A 13,800-nucleotide genomic window follows, 5' to 3' on the forward strand; every position below is an offset into this window, starting at 1 on the left:
AGTCCAGTGGACGGACAGGTACAGTGAGTTCAGGAGTGGTCGGAGGGGGTCGGGCTTTACACTTTTGGGAGTAGGTGGGATGGGGGAGATTGCAGGTATTGCAAGAGGGAGGGGATTGTAGGTTATGGCACTGCCGGAGGAAGTGCGTTTGTTTACAATGTGGGCAGGTGGGGGCCTCGCGGCACTCAGCTGTTGGGTGTGCATTATAGCGCAGACACCTTTGGCACCGCAGGGATTGAGGAGGGGAATGGGAGGGGTCAACCTTATAGCGCCGGTGGAAGAGGAGGGCACCCTCCTTCAATAGACGGTCAATGGAGGGGGCGTCCTTGGAGAAAACCCGCATAAGGCGGGTGAGGCCGGACGAGTCGAAAACGCGTTGGACCGCCCGCACCTCCAGTGTGGAATGCGCCTTGAGCTCCGCCAACACCTCCTCTTCCGCGATCGTCAGACTGAGTCGAGTGATCACAGCAGTGAGGGTCGGCGGGTGATGCGCGGGTTGGCGGGTTGGAGATGGAGAAGGAGCAGGGGTGAGGGAAGTGTTGGGGCCAAAACGGGTGATGGGGAGGCGGGAGAGGATGTCAGTATGGAGGGTAGGGCTGGGGGAGGAGATGGGAACAGAATCCCGTCTGGGAGTGAGGAGAGAGACGGGGCACCACGGATGTGTTCACGGAGGAGGAGGGAGAGATTCCGGGCCTCGAGAAGGGAAGGATCCGCACGGGAGAGGAGGTATTTGTATAAAGGAGGGGGGAGGAGGAGGAGGAAGCGGAGGGAGCAGGGGCAGGTGGGGAGACATCCATGGCATCCTGGGAGGGGGAAGGAGGACAGGGCGGGGCCTTTTTGGGAGCAGAGGAGGTGGCGGTGCCACTAGGGTGTTTAACGGCGGCAGAAGGGTGGGTGGTGACATGAGGGATAGGAGCTATAGGGAGGTGGCGGGAACGGGCAGCTCCCGGCGTGGACACAGCAGACGGCGCCGGAGATGGTGACGGTGAAGGTGATGTCGGTGGCGGTGGCGGTGATGGCGAAGGCGATGGGGAGAATTGGGCGTGGTCAGTGGCCCGACGGGCCACCACCCTAGCTGGAGCTGCAGTGACAGGCTGGTGGAGTGGGGGGAAAGGATCAGAGGGAGAGGAGGAAGAAGCTGGAGCGGGGGTGACAAAGAGCGAAGGCGAAGGGAGAGTGAGAAGAGGAGGGATGGAAAGAGGGGCGTGTGACTGGGCACACCATGTAATGGTGGTGGTGGCGGCAGAGGGGGACGTGTAGACTATGGCTGTGGTAGTAGTGGTCATAGTGGTGGTGGGGGCTGACATGACGACAAGGATAAACAAAAAGACACAGGACAAAAAGGAAAGGGGAAGAAGAAGAAGAAAACTGGCGACAGACGAAGATGGACGATGACGAAGACAGACGAAGACGAAGATGGACGACGAAGACAGACGACGAAGACGGACGACGACCAGAGTCCGACGCTGCTGGCGCGGAAGCTGAAGCTGACGCCGACTGGCAGGAATGCCGCAGCTGGCGCCGCTGCCGTGGACGGGGCTGCTGCTGCAGCAGCTGCTGCTGCTGCTGCTGCTGCTTCCGCCGCTGGAGGGCGGGCTGGCTGGCTGGCTGGCTGGCTGGCTGGCTGGACCGCTGCTGCAGGAGGGGTGGCCGGCTGCTACAGGCTGGACCGCTGATGCTGGTCGGGACCGCTGCTGCTGCTGCTGCTGCTCGGCTGTACCGCTGGCTGGCTGGCTGGCACCTGCAAAACTAGCGCTTCGATTAGTGCTGGAATGGCACAACGGAAGGGCAGTAACCTTGCGGAATACCGCCGGAGAGAGTCCCGATGTGCGGCCGAGCGCCGACCTTTATAGCGCTTCGGCGGATAAGTACCTCAGAACTATTTTCCATCACGTGGTTTGACGTGTGAAAATAGTTCCGGGGTCTGCAGCGACCTCTTCCTTATGTTTATGTAGGATGGTAGTGGCCCCTGGTGGCCACTGGTGTCTTTGCGGTGTTGTTGTTGTTGTGGTTGTTGCAGATCATCAATATTGCCTGTCGGTTGTGTAGTGCTTTAGTGTGCCTGCGAGGCAGGCAACCCGCAGCTGCAGGCTGTCAGTTTGGTTGCTGATACTCTAGGCGCCCTGATGTCTGGCTGGAGAAGGCCACAGAAAAGGAAGTGCAAAAATCTCACGGTCAAGCGATCAGGCAGATGGATCGCAATTTCCTCTCTAGTAGAGCCCTGCAATCATGGTAGATTTCAGTGTGTGGCACACCCATTCACTGGTATCCAAGGACCAATTTGGCTCACTCACACGACAGAGCACACAAGGATATCAAACGTCAAGACTGGTAAACCAAAAACCAATAAGTGTGCCCTCGGCAAACGAGTAGTCAGAGACGTTTGAAATCACACTGTCGGTACAGTGAGAACTTTACCACTGGCTCCCCAGTCTAAACTACTGGCAAGTGAAGTCAGTCTCAGGACAGGTCCCAACTACCAACCACACATGCCAGAGCTTCGACCAGAAGTCCTTACTGGACACTTGCAGCACAAACTCATGTCGAACCAGGGCAAAAGTTAACAAATGTGTGACTCTGAAAAAAATAAAACAAACTGCCAATTTCAGGCTTCTTTAAATTTTCGCAGAGGGGGCAGAGATGATTCTCTGAAGTCGCGTCACTTCCCACAGCAACAAGCAAACAGATACAATCTCAAAGATCTTGATCTAAATCGCCTATGCCTTGTAGCTTGTTAGTCTTAGCTATGAGGTGCAATAAAGATTCTGTCCCTAAACGTTTCTCAGACACCGGAGTTTTCTTACACAACCGAGGCATCCAACAGAAGTGGATCACTGGTCTATTTTCACTATCAGCGAACACGAAAACGTGAATTTTTGTTACACATGGCTCTGCACAGAATGCCCAGTTTACAACTCCACTGTGTAGATACGTCACTTCTGACTGTCACCCCAGCCCAGGCTTCTGCTGGCACCGCAACAGGTATCGCGGCAGTGTTCTGCTGGAGACCTGTCCCAATGAGGGGCTGCCCTGTCTGCCCTGTATGGCTGTGGGTCTGTCCGGCATGATTTACTGAGGGATGCGCTCATCGCCAATTGCTTTCAAGTCCCAACAAGCCACTTCTACGAGCTAACAATCGTAAAAATACCACATGCTTTCAGTGCCCTACCAGGCTTCACAACGTCTGCTCAGATCATCAAGTTTCTACAGTCTCACTCAAGGCGCGCCAGGTTATAATAAAATGTTTAATAACTTTCTGTTTCAGTCCGGAACCGCGCAACTGCTATGGTTGCAGGTTCGAATCCTTCCTTAGGCATGGATGTGTGTGATGTCATTAGTTTAGTTAGGTTTAAGTAGTTCTATGTTCTAGGCGACTGATGACCTCAGATGTTAAGTCCTACAGTGCTCAGAGCCATTTGAACCATTTGAATAGCTTTCTGTATGCAAAAAATAGGTGAGAGAGTAACTTGCTTAAATGAGAGATTGTATATTTTTAATCGTCTATATGTCCCACTCTCTATCCCCTGACTCTCTCATCTTCTCCTCCCTCTTAGTTTTCCATCTCCTCCTGTCCCCCAGCTCTCTCCATCTAATCTTCACAACTCTCTCTGTCCACCCCTTTTTCCCCTTCTCTCTAACCTTGAGCCTTATTTATTGTCATTGAAAATTCAACCTTCATAATACACTTACAATTATAAACCTATAACCATAAATACTACTTTCCATTTTTCTGTGAAACCGAACTGCAAGGAAGGAAACAAAACTGCACAGATTCATAGCAGAGCACAACACAGCATTTTCTTTCATGCAGTTGGTTCTGACAGGAAACCTGCAACTTTTTGTTTAAAAATATATATTCTCTATGGATTTCTGTATGTTTATTAGATGATTGTGTAATAATTTCAAGTAAAGCTGTGAAGAACTTGTTTTTCTGTTATACAGGTATATTACACATAAGGGGTATCAGTGCAGATATTTTTATCTGTGGTACCTTAATATGTATGCACATCAATGTGTTCGCTATTTCTCCTGGGTCGAACAGTCTTCCCACAAACACCTCAAAAACATCATGACCTGATGTTTTCAGCACAACCATAACTGCACCACTAAAGTGGACTACATCAGTAAGTATAGACTGACCGTTTTACCTTTTATGTCAATGCATCCACAACTCAACAGCTGAGCGACTCTCCGTGGTAAAATAAGCATTAATGGCTTGCTCTGCCACATGCCCATGGATGTACTAACGGACCCGAAAATGTATGACTTGTAATAACTACAATTATTGGTCTTCACATGATGTAAATATTAATGAAACGTTGTTCAGTACACTGTCCTCATTCAGCAACAGAAATGTCTGCACTTACACCTGTCGGACTGTGTATATTATAATACACTAATGTTTAGAAAAAAACAGAACACCTTGAATGACTAGATATAGGACGTTCATACTCACAGAACAGATATATTGGTATGTTCTGCAGAAATGATTACTATTTCAGTCACCTCAGTTCATCGCATGTCCTGCTGCCTATAGGCACAGCGTATTCCATCGGGCCTGATAACTTGTACCATGCATGATGGCATCGACGCGTATAAGGCACAAACGGCATCGGTGCTGTATGCACCTGGTTGCAAAGCTCGTCTGCGGTGGTTGGCACTAAATCACAGCACTGCACCCGTCGTTTCACCATACGCCACACATTTTCGATTGGCGGGCCAGGCCAAATGGCCGACACCCTGTGGTACCAGGAAGGCATGTGGTTGTGCAGCAACATGTGGTCATGCATTGTCTTGCTGAAAAATGGCGTCTGGGCTGGTGTACTGAAAGGGTGTGGCGCCTGGTCATAGGATGTCATTCGCGTAGGTCACAATGCTGATACTCCCCTGGACACAAACCAACTGTGATTTGTAGTTGTACCCCGTAGCATCTGAGACCATAAGGGCTCAACTTGGAGCTGTATGCCGCTCCCCATGTCTGCGGCGAACCAAAATGCGGTCACCATTTTCAAACAAACAGAATAGGGATTCATCCGAAAACACTGTCTAATGGCATTCCTGTCTGCAGTGATGTCGATCCAAACACTATTGCCATCTACCATGTTACTGCATATTCGTCAAAGGTAGGTGGAGAAGTGAGCGACACATACGTAATCCTTGCCGTAATTACCTACGACAGACTGTCACTCCTGGTAGTGTACAGTGCCTTCCACTGTTCCACTGTTGCGCCAGAGCCGAGGAGGACGCTGGTCCATCCTGGAATGCCATTAGGATGAGGTGTCGATCTTATTGGCGGTGATCCGTTTGGTGCAACTTGACCCATCCTGTTCTGTTCTTCAGCCTTTCACGAACCATTATGCGCACTCCTGTTGCATAACAAAAACACTTTGTCTCACATGATCAGCAATTCCTCAGATGGATGCATCAAATTCTCTCATGCCAATAATACGTCCCCTTCCAAACTCTAAGATTTGATGATACAGTTCGTGCATACATCTGTCAGGCATCCTCCACTTCCGCTGTTGTCACACTGATCCTTCATTACCTGCAGTTTATAGCGTCAACGAGAGCTGTAGGCACATTTTACTGGTAGGTAGTGTTGTGCAGTGATATTGGTCTTGAATTTGCACTCACGGGAGGACTATGTTCAAATGGTAATCATTGCTGCAGAATATGCTAATGTACATGTCCTGTGAATACGACCGTTCTATATCTAGTCATTGTGTTTCAAAAATGACCGGTATATTTGAAACGGCAATACAAACGAGCAGCGATAGAAATACACCGTTTGTTGCAATATGCTTGGGACAACAGTACATTTTCAGGCAGACAAACTTTCGAAATTACAGTAGTTAAAATTGTCAACAACAGATGGCGCTGCGGTCTGGGAAACTCTATAGTACGATCTTTTCCACATATCGACCATGCGTAGCAATAATATGGCGTAGTCTCTAAATGAAATTACCCGAAACCTTTGACAACGTGTCTGGCGGAATGGCTTCACATGCAGATGAGATGTACTGCTTCAGCTGTTCAATTGTTTCTGGATTCTGGCGGTACACCTGGTCTTTCAAGTGTCCCCACAGAAAGAAGTCACAGGGGTTCATGTCTGGCGAATAGGGAGGCCAATCCACGCCGCCTCCTGTATGTTTCGGATAGCCCAAAGCAATCACACGATCATCGAAATATTCATTCAGGAAATTAAAGACGTCGGCCGTGCGATGTGGCCGGGCAACATCTTGCATAAACCACGAGGTGTTCGCAGTGTCGTCTAAGGCAGTTTGTACCGCCACAAATTCACGAAAAATGTCCAGATAGCGTGATGCAGTAATCGTTTCGGATCTGAAAAATGGGCCAATGATTCCTTTGGAAGAAATGGCGGCCCAGACCAGTACTTTTTGAGGATGCAGGGACGATGGGACTGCAACAAGGGGCTTTTCGGTTCCCCATATGCGCCAGCTCTGTTTATTGACGAAGCCGTCCAGGTAAAAATAAGCTTCGTCAGTAAACCAAATGCTGCCCACATGCATATCGCCGTCATCAATCCTGTGCACTATATCGTTAGCGAATGTCTCTCGTGCAGCAATGGTAGCGGCGCTGAGGGGTTGCCGCGTTCGAATTTTGTATGGATAGAGGTGTAAACTCTGGCGCATGAGAGGATACGTGGACGTTGGCGTCATTTGGACCGCAGCTGCAACACGGCGAACGGAAACCCGAGGCCGCTGTTGGATCACCTGCTGCACTAGCTGCACGTTGCCCTCTGTGGTTGCCGTACGCGGTCGCCCTACCTTTCCGGCACGTTCATCCGTCACGTTCCCAGTCCGTTGAATTTTTCAAACAGATCCTTTATTGTATCGCTTTTCGGTCCTTTGGTTACATTAAACCTCCGTTGAAAACTTCGTCTTGTTGCAACAACACTGTGTTCTAGGCGGTGGAATTCCAACAGCTGAAAAATCCTCTGTTCTAAGGAATAAACCATGTTGTCCACAGCACACTTGCACGTTGTGAACAGCACACGCTTACAGCAGAAAGACGACGTACAGAATGGTGCACCCACAGACTGCGTTGTCTTCTATATCTTTCACATCACTTGCAGCGCCATCTGTTGTTGAAAATTGTAACTACTGTAATTTCGAAAGTTTGTCCGCCTGAAATGTACTGTTGTCCCAAGCATATTGCAACAAACGGTGTATTTCTATCGCTGCTTTTTTAGTTTTTATTGCCGTTTCAAATATACCGGTCATTTTTGAAACATATATATGGTGTTACCAAAAGGTACAGTCAAACTTGCAGGAAACATTCCTCACACACAAATAAAGAAAAGATGTTATGTGGACATGTGTCCGGAAACGCTTAATTTCCATGTTAGAGCTCATTTTAGTTTCGTCAGTATGTACTGTACTTCCTCGATTCACCGCCAGTTGGCCCAATTGAATGAAGGTAATGTTGACTTCGGTGCTTGTGTTGACATGCGACTCATTGCTCTACAGTACTAGCATCGAGCACATCAGTACGTAGCATCAACAGGTTAGTGTTCATCACGAACGTGGTTTTGTTGTCAGTGCAATGTTTACAAATGCGGAGTTGGCAGATGCCCATTTGATGTATGGATTAGCATGGGGCAATAGCCGTGGCGTGGTACGTTTGAATCGAGACAGATTTCCAGAACGAAGGTGTCCCGACAGGAAGACGTTCGAAGCAATTGATTGGCGTCTTAGGGACCACGGAACATTCCAGCCTATGACTCGCGACTGGGGAAGACCTAGAACGACGAGGACACCTGCAATGGACAAGGCAGTTCTTCGTGCAGTTGACGATAACCCTAATGTCAGCATCAGAGAAGTTGCTGCTGTACAAGGTAATGTCGACCACGTCACTGTATGGAGAGTGCTACGGGAGAACCAGTTGTTTCCGTACCGTGTACAGCGTGTGCAGGCATTATCAGCAGCTGATTGGCCTCCACGGGTACACTTCTGCGAATGGTTCATCCAACAATGTGTCAATCCTCATTTCAGTGCAAATGTTCTCTTTACTGATGATGCTTCATTCCAACGTGATCAAATTGTAAATTTTCACAATCATCATGTGTAGGCTGACGAGAATCCGTACGCAATTGTGAAATCACGTCATCAACACAGATTTTCTGTGAACGTTTGGGCAGGCACTGTTGGTGATGTCTCGATTGGGCCCCATGTTCTTCCACCTACGCTCAATGATTTCATACGCGATACTCTACCTGTGCTGCTAGAACGTGTGCCTTTACAACATGTGGTTCGTGCACGATGGAGCTCCTGCACATTTCAGTCGAAGTGTTCGTACGCTTCTCAACAACAGATTCGGTGACCGATGGATTGGTAGAGGCGGACCAATTCCGTGGCCTCCACGCTCTCCTGACCTCAACCCTCTTGACTTTCATTTATGGGGCATTTGAAAGCTCTTGTCTACGCAACCCCGGTACCAAATGTAGAGACTCTTCGTGCTTTTATTGTGGACGGCTGTGATACAATACGCCAGTCTCCAGGGCTGCATCAGCGCATCAGGGATTCCATGCGACGGAGGGTGGATGTATGTATCCTCGCTAACAGAGGACATTTTGAACATTTCCTGTAACAAATTGTTTGAAGTCACGCTCATACATTCTGTTGAAGTGTGTTTCCATTCCATGATTAATGTGATTTGAAGAGAAGTAATAAAGTGAGCTCTAACATGGAAAGTAAGCGTTTCCGGACACATGTCCACATAACATATTTTCTTTCTTTGTGTGTGAGGAATTTTTCCTTAAAGTTTGGCCGTACCTTTTTGTAACACCCTTTATATATTACACGAAATGTATGTCCTATGTCTGTCTAAGCAGTTTTATTAGACTGACAAGTAAGACTTGGAGATATATCTGTGAACAAGTTTTTGAGATTTTTGGTAACAAAATATATCAGATATATAATTATATTAGAAAATCTATAGTCTATCTCCAATCGGATGTTCACTGGAGTATTGTGTAAAAATTGGAAGTAAATAGATCAAAATACTTTTCGAGATTTTTGTTACAACATTAAACAATAACTTCTTATGTACACTATGTGATCAAAAGTATCCGGAGACATGGCTAAAATGACTTTGTGGCGCCCTCCATTGGTAATGCTGGAATTCAATATGGTGTTGGCCCACCCTTAGCCTTGACCACAGCTTCTATTCTCAATCAGGTGCTAGAAGATTTCTTGGGCACTGGTAGCCCATTCTTCACGGAGTGCTGCACTGAGGAGAGGTATCGATGTTGGTCGGTGAGGCCTGGCACGAAGTCGCCATTACAAAATATGCCAAACGTCTTCTGTAGGTTTCAGGTCAGGACTCTGTGCAGGCCACTCCATTACAGGAGTGTTACTGTCGTGTAACTATTCAGCCACAGGCGATGCATTATGAACAGATACTCAATCTTGTTGAAAGATGCAATCGAGATTCTCGAATTGCTCTTCAACAGTGGGAAGCAAGAAGGTGCTTAAAGCATCAATGTAGGCCTCTGTTGTGATAGTGCCAATCAAAACAACAAGTGGTGCAAGCCCCCTCCATGAAAAACACGATCACACCATAACACCACGGCCTCCGAATTTTACTGTTGGCACTACACATGCTGGCAGACGACGTTCACCAGGCACACCCACATCCTGCCATCGGATCGCCACATTGTGTACCGTAACTCGACACAACGTTTCTCCACTGTTCAGTTGTTCAATGTTTACACTCCTTACACCAAGCGAGGCGATGTTTGTCATTTATTGGCGTGATGTGTAGCTTATGAGCAGCCACTCGACTGTGAACTCTAAGTATTCCCACCTCCAGCCTCGCTGCCATAATACGAGGTGCATTCAAGTTCTGAGGCCTCCGATTTTTTTTCTCTGGTCTGGAAAGAGATAGAAACATGCGCTTTGTTTTAAAATGAGGCCGCGTTCATTGTTAATACGTCCCAGAGATGGCAGCACCGTACGACAGATGGAATTTTACCGCCAGCGGCGAGAATGAGAACTGTTTTAAATACTTAAAATGGCGACATTTTCCTTACTCGAACAGCGTGCAATCATTCGTTTTCTGAATTTGCGTGGTGTGAAACCAATAGAAATTCATCGACAGTTGAAGGAGACATGTGGTTATGGAGTTACAGATGTGTCGAAAGTGCGTTCGTGGGTGCGACAGTTTAATGAAGGCAGAACATCGTGTGACAACAAACCGAAGCAACCTCGGGCTCGCACAAGCCGGTCTGACGACACGATCGAGAAAGTGGAGAGAATTGTTTTGGGGGATCGCCGAATGACTGTCGAACAGATCGCCTCCAGAGTTGGCATTTCTGTGGGTTCTGTGCACACAATCCTGCACGACGACCTGAAAATGCGAAAAGTGTCATCCAGGTGGGTGCCACGAATGCCGACGGACGACCACATGGGAGCCCGTGTGGCATGTTGCCGAGCAATGTTGACGCGCAACGACAGCACGAATGGGACTTTCTTTTCGTCGGTTGTGACAATGGATGAGACGTGGATTCCATTTTTCAATCCAGAAACAAAGCGCCAGTCAGCTCAATGGAAGCACACAGATTCACCACCACCAAAAAAATTTCGGGTAACCGGCAGTGCTGAAAAAATGATGGTGTCCATGTTCCAGGACAGCGAGGGTGTAATCCTTACCCATTGCGTTCCAAAGGGCACTACGGCAACAGGTGCATCCTACGAAAATGTTTTGAAGAACAAATTCCTTCCTGCACTGCAACAGGAATCGTTGCGCGTGTGGTGCTTCACCAAGGCAATGCACCTGGACATCGAGCTAACATTACACAACAGTTTCTTCGTGATAACAACTTTGAAGTGATTCCTCATGCTCCCTACTCACCTGACCTGGCTCCTAGTGACTTTTGGCTTTTTCCAACAATGAAAGACACTCTCCGTGGCCGCACATTCACCAGCCGTGCTGCTTTTGCCTCAGCGACTTTCCAGTGTTCAAAAGAAGCCTTCGCCGCTGCCATGGAATCATGGCGTCGGCGTTGTGAAAAATGTGTACGCCTGCAGGGCGATTACGTCGAGAAGGCCTTAGAACTTGAATGCACCTCCCGTACTGGCAGTGGATCCTGATGCAGTTTGCAATTCCTGTGTGATGGTCTGGATAGATGTCTGTCTATAACACATTACGACCCTCTTCAACTGCCGACAGGGTCAGCGTGTCCCTTCACGTTTCCACTTCACTATCACATCGGAAACAGTGGACCTAGAGATGTTTAGGAGTGTGGAAATCATGTGTACATACGTATGACACAAGTGACACCCAATCACCTGACCAAGCTCGAAGTCTGTGAGTTGCACAGAGTTGCTCTGTCATGATGTCTAATGATTACTGAGGTCGCAGATGTGGAGCGCCTGGCAACAGATGGCATCACAATTCACCTAATATGAAAAACGTACGATTTTAGGGGTGCCTGGATACTTTTGATCCTATAGTGTAGCAGTGTAGCTATGCCTTGTGTGGAGTGTGAAGAAATATATGTACTTTAGGAGCGAAACTGTAACAACTGTCTGGATACTTTTGATCATATAGTGTAGTAGTCTAGCTATACTGTATGTGAAGAGAGAAAAATATATGTACTTCAGGGACAGAACTGTAACAAGCGGAGGTATCCCATGTTGTAGCAACTGCATTTGTGCCAATGCTTCCAGGACAGTGCGTAGCTCTCTGCTGCAGACTGACCGTGACGCACAACCCCATCCCCCCCCCCCCCCCCCCCCCTGCACACCTCGCTGCCCTCTGGCTCAGCAGCAGCTCAGCAGCTGACAGCAGGCAGAGCATCAGCTGCAGGCAGGCATGTCGCCCCCTATCTCGCCCCACACTGGCCTACCCCCCCACCTTCGTGCCTGGCTTCCACGACGAGGCGGTGGTGCACGCCATGCTCTACAACCCACTGGGCGAGACCGGCCTGCACGTGTCTCACCTCGGCTGTGGCGGTGGCGTCCTCAGCAGCCTATATGGGTATGTCCTACCTGACACCCTGACCGCCATTGTTCATTATAAGAATAAGTCAGATGTGAACAAACACAAACACAATGACTGGGCAGCAGCAGTAGCACATGTATACTGGTGTTGTTACACTCTTGAAAGTACGTCTTACTTACGTATTCTACGCCTTATTACTATGCTGTGCTAAATGAAACCTTAAGATACTGTGGAGGTAAAATAATCCCCCATTTGGATCTCCGGGCGGGAACTACTCAGGAGGATATCGTTACTAGGAGAAACAAAATTAGCATTCTACAGAGCAGAGTGTGTAATGTCATATCCCTTAATCGGGCAGGCAGTTTCGAAAATTTAAATGCAAAATGGATAGCTTAACGTTAGATGTAATGCGAATTAGTGATGTTCGGTGATATGAGGAATGGGACTTGTCATCAGGTAAATACAGGGCTGTAAATAAGATATCAAATAGGGGTAATTCAGGAGTATGCTTAGTAATGAATAACAAAATAGGAATATGATTTATTGATTTATTGATCCATCTTCATGTACAGCTGCAAAATGTACAAGATATATTTGGATTTTTATGTTAATACACTCCTGGAAATTGAAATAAGAGCACCGTGAATTCATTGTCCCAGGAAGGGGAAACTTTATTGACACATTCCTGGGGTCAGATACATCACATGATCACACTGACAGAACCACAGGCACATAGACACAGGCAACAGAGCATGCACAATGTCGGAACTAGTACAGTGTATATCCACCTTTCGCAGCAATGCAGGCTGCTATTCTCCCATGGAGACGATCGTAGAGATGCTGGATGTAGTCCTGTGGAACGGCTTGCCATGCCATTTCCACCTGGCACCTCAGTTGGACCAGCGTTCGTGCTGGACGGGCAGACCGCGTGAGACGACGCTTCATCCAGTCCCAAACATGCTCAATGGAGGACAGATCCGGAGATCTTGCTGGCCAGGGTAGTTGACTTACGCCTTCTAGAGCACGTTGGGTGGCACGGGATACATGCGGACGTGCATTGTCCTGTTGGAACAGCAAGTTCCCTTGCCGGACTAGGAATGGTAGAACGATGGGTTCGATGACGGTTTGGATGTACCGTGCACTATTCAGTGTCCCCTCGACGATCACCAGAGGAGTACGGCCAGTGTAGGAGATCGTTCCCCACACCATGATGCCAGGTGTTGGCCCTGTGTGCCTCGGTCGTATGCAGTCCTGATTGTGGCGGTCACCTGCACGGCGCCAAACACGCATACGACCATCATTGGCAGCAAGGCAGAAGCGACTCTCATCGCTGAAGACGACACGTCTCCATTCGTCCCTCCATTCACGCCTGTCGCGACACCACTGGAGGCAGGCTGCACGATGTTGGGGCGTGAGCGGAAGACGGCCTAACGGTGTGCGGGACCGTAGCCCTGCTTCCTGGAGATGGTTGCGAATGGTCCTCGCCGATACCCCAGGAGCAACAGTGTCCCTGATTTGCTGGGAAGTGGCGGTGCGGTCCCCTACGGCACTGCGTAGGATCCTACGGTCTTGGCGTGCATCTGTGTGTCGCTGCGGTCCGGTCCCAGGTCGACGGGCACGTGCACCTTCCGCCGACCACTGGCGACAACATCGATGTACTGTGGAGACCTCACGCCCCACGTGTTGAGCAATTCGGCGGTACGTCCACCCAGCCTCCCGCATGCCCACTATACGCCCTCGCTCAAAGTCTGTCAACTGCACATACGGTTCACGTCCACGCTGTCGCGGCATGCTACCAGTGTTAAAGACTGGGATGGAGCTCCGTATGCCACG

The sequence above is a fragment of the Schistocerca gregaria genome, chromosome 11 (genome assembly GCF_023897955.1).
Source record: "Schistocerca gregaria isolate iqSchGreg1 chromosome 11, iqSchGreg1.2, whole genome shotgun sequence".
Taxonomy (NCBI): domain Eukaryota; kingdom Metazoa; phylum Arthropoda; class Insecta; order Orthoptera; family Acrididae; genus Schistocerca; species Schistocerca gregaria.